The sequence below is a fragment of the Sturnus vulgaris genome, chromosome W (genome assembly GCF_052056855.1).
Source record: "Sturnus vulgaris isolate bStuVul1 chromosome W, bStuVul1.hap1, whole genome shotgun sequence".
NCBI lineage: Eukaryota > Metazoa > Chordata > Aves > Passeriformes > Sturnidae > Sturnus > Sturnus vulgaris.
The window spans coordinates 38,215,261-38,219,348 of NC_142282.1; the positions used below are offsets into that span (position 1 = coordinate 38,215,261).

The 4,088-nt window shown below is 47.3% G+C and overlaps 1 pseudogene; it reads left to right on the plus strand.

The window, feature by feature from the left end:
- Window positions 1-380: 380 nt before the first annotated feature.
- On the plus strand, window positions 381-4,088 carry LOC148220129 (uncharacterized; annotated as a pseudogene).

The window sequence follows — 4,088 nt, forward strand, 5'->3', positions numbered from 1 at the left end:
GGCCATTGAGTAAGGAGAAACTTAAGGTGCTTGAGGAGCTAGTAGAGGAGCAGTTACCTAAAGGTCTCATAGAAGACACCACGAGTACGTGGAATGCCCCGCTATTCATGGTCAAGAATCCAGGGAAGGACAAGTGGAGGCTGCTCCATGACCTCTGAGAAATAAACAAAGTGATTGAGGACATGGGATCACTCCAACCTCGAATGCCTTCCCCAACGATGCTTCCCCAAGATTGGGAATAGGCTGTCCTGGATATAAAAGCCTGTTTCTTTCATATTCCCTTACACCCAGAGGATGCCCCACTGTTTGCCTTCTCAGTTCCTAATATCTATTGAGAAGCCCCAATGAAGTGCTACCACTGAACAGTATTGCCACAAGGCATGAAGTGTAGTCCTTCCATCTGCCAGTGGTACGTGGCCTCATTGCTGTCCCCTGTGCGTGCACAAAAAGGGGAGGCCATCATCTTACACTACATGTATGATGTGCTGGTGTGTGCCCCCGATAACTCTATACTACAGCACAGACTTGATCTAGTGGTTAAAGTTTTAACTTCTGCTGGATATCAATTGCAGGATGAAAAAGTACAAAGGATGCCACCTTGGAAATCCCTGGGCCTGGAAATCACTTCACGGACCATTGTTCCGCAGAAATTGGAAATCAATTGTAATCCTAAAACCTTAGCAGATCTCCATTCCTTGTGTCGGTCTTTGAATTGTGTCAGGCCCTGGCTAGGCCTCACTAATGAGGACCTAGAACCCCTCTTCAATTTATTGAAGGGAGAGAGAGAGCTGGTTTCTCCCAGGGAACTGACCCCAGAGGCAAAGACTGCAGTCAAAAAGGTACAGAAGGCTTTAGGAGAGAGGCAAGCTCATCGTTACCAGCCCGAGCTGCCTTTCAAATTCATTGTCCTAGGAAAACTGCCACACTTACACGGGTTGATATTCCAATGGGTCGAGGGGCAGAGAGAGTCACTCTTAATCATAGAGTGGGTCTTCCTCTCCCACCAAAGATCCAAGACCATCACTAAGCCACAAGAGCTGATAGCTCAGCTCATTCGGAAAGCAAGGATGAGACTGTATGAACTGGCTGGTTGTGACTTCACATGTATTCACCTCCCAGTCAAACTTTCTGAGGAGGGAAGAAACTCTCCTGAGAGGTTGATTAAGGAGATGTTTGAACATTTGCTCCAGAGCAATGCCAGTCTCCAATTATCTCTGGACAGCTATAGGGGACAAATATCAGTCCATGCCCCATCTCACAAACTGTTTAATGAGGAATTCCACCTCATTCCTCATGAGAAGAGGAGTCGGAGACCACTCAAAGCTCTCACAGTGTTCACAGATGCATCCGGGGCTTCACACAAGTTGGTGATGACTTGGAGAAATCCCCAGACCCAGCATTGGGAAGCTGATGTTGAGTTTGTGGAGGGATCTCCCCAGATCGCTGAACTGGCCGCAGTCGTGAGAGTCTTTGAGAAGTTCTCGGAGCCAATTAATTTGGTAACAGACTCAGCCTACGTGGCAGGGGTGGTGTCCACGGCGGAGCAGTCAGTGCTCAAAGGCATCGAGAATGAGCAGCTTTTCAGGTTGCTTTCAAAACTAATTTATTTAATTTCCAATAGAGAGCATCCGTTCTATGTGATGCATGTGAGGTCACACACAGATTTGCCAGGCGAGACTGCAGAAGGAAATCAACAGGCAGACTCTCTTGCTGTCCCAGTTGAAAAAGCATGCGTCCCTGACATCTTCCAACAGGCAAAGCTGAGCCACCAGCAATATCATCAAAATGTGCCAGGTCTGATCCTTCAGTTCCAGCTACCACGGAGTCAGGCTCTGGCCATTGTGACCACCTGTCCCAGCTGCCAGCTCCAGACCATGCCATCAATGGGCATGGAGGTTAACCCCCGAGGTCTTAGCAGCTGTGAAGTGTGGCCGACAGACATCACACACATTTCCAGTTTTGGTTACCTCAAATATGTTCATGTAAGCATTGATACATATTCAGATGCAGTCTATGCCTCTGCCCACGCAGGAGAAAGGGCTGTGCATGCCAAACAACACCTAGTGCAAGCCTTTTCAGTTTTGGGGATCCTTAGGGAAATCAAAACCGATAGGGGCCCATCGTATATATTCAAGGAGTTCCTGGAATTCACCCAGCAATGGGGAGTGGAACATAAAACTTGCATCTCCTACTCCCCCACAGGCCAAGGTGTGGTTGAGCGTGCCAATCAGACGTTCAAGCAGGTCCTGGCTAAACAGAGCAGTTCGACTGCCTGGATGTCTCCACAGCAGAAGCTCTGCAAAGCCATGTTTACTATCAATTTCCTGAATTGTTCATTTGAGAACATGAGTCCACCTGTGGTATGTCACTTTAACAGTGGGAAACAGTTCAAGTTATCCCAACATCCACCAGTCTTGATTAGGGATTCAGAAACCTGCGAAACCAAACGTCCCTATGAGCTCGTTACCTGGGGACGTGGCTATGCGTGCGTATCCACTCCCTCAGGCCCTCGGTGGATTCCCCAAAAGTGGGTGAAACCTTATATCCCCAAACATCCCACTCCAGCTGAAGGGGACGAGGAGCAAGTGGCTGTTGCTTCAAAAAGAAGACACCACCGAAAAGAGGGAAGAAAATCTTCCTAGAGAGGACTAAATTCCGGCCGACACAGAGACTTTTAACATGCTTTAAAAATGTTTGTTTTTCCTTCTAGAGAAAATCTACTTCCCACTCAACCCCGTGATGAACACCATCCAAGTTGTATTCTTATTAACACTGAACATTCTTGCTGCTGCATGGATAATCCCTCAGCCACGTCAAAACATGTGAGTGACCCTAGCACAGATGCTCCAGCAGGAGAACATATGCCTGTCCACTGCAGCAGCAAAAGACCCTATGTCCACCTGCCTGGTAGGAATCCCATTGAAGGCTGGAGCATATCCAGCCAGCTTTGACACACATATGTCCAACCAAGTTCCCGAGTCACACAGCATACCACCATTCAAGAATCATCAGCAGCGAGCTGTCATGATTAAAAACCCCATAGAGCAGTGGCTGCCGAAGTTTCCCAAAGCAGCTCAGGAACCCCAAGAGCTAGAGCTGTTGGATTCCTCCCCAGCACAATACTGCATTCATCTCATCGCCGTCCCAAAACCCTCAAACACCAAAGAGTTCCACCTCATATGGCAATATTGGCAGGAATTCATGGCAAAAAGGTGGTGTGATATCCTAAGCCATGCTGCAGCAGACAACCCATCTCAATCCAGTCCCAAAAGCCTCCCTAAGGGATTGTTCTTGATCTGTGGGGATCGGGCGTGGGCAGGGATCCTTTCTCTGCTACTAGGAGGGTCATGTACCTTTGAGCAGTTGTCCCTGTTGGCACCCAACCAAACCTTACTTAGTGATTGGATGCACAAAAATAAATCAGCCAATAAAATCCAAAAGAGGAGTGCTGACAATTTGGACCCAAACTGTGATGCTGAAATTTTTCATTGGGCCAAGTCAAAAAGAATTGCTGTGTCCCTGTTCCTTCCATGGATCGCAGCAGCCAAAGCTCTGGGTGAATTGGGACACCTAGAGTGCTGGGTAGTTAAAAAGGCAAACTTAATATCCACCGCGATCAGCTCCCTCCTAGAAGACGAGGAAATTACCAGGCAGGCCACACTCCAAAATCGTGCTGCTATAGATTTTCTACTACTTCTGCATGGACATGAGTGCCAGGAATTTGAAGGACTTTGCTGCATGAACCTGACCTCGAGAGCTCCTAACATCCACGCTACCCTCTGGAACATGAACATCATGATCAGACAGGTGAAGCAAGAATTGGAAGATTGGTTCAATGGACTGTTCAAGGGCTGGGAACTCACAGGGTGGTGGACTTCCATAGTTAAAACAATTTTATCTTTTTTTTTGTTGTCCTTTTCCTTGTAGTAATGGCATTTGGGATCTTACGTCACTTGATTTTCAAAGCTATTAAGGGTCTCATCCCTTCTACCTCAGTAGTCAATCATATAGAATTGAAAAACCTAAAACAGTCTAACTTTCCCGCAAACTGTAAGTGGTGGGCAAGTTCACACTCCAAATCAAAATGA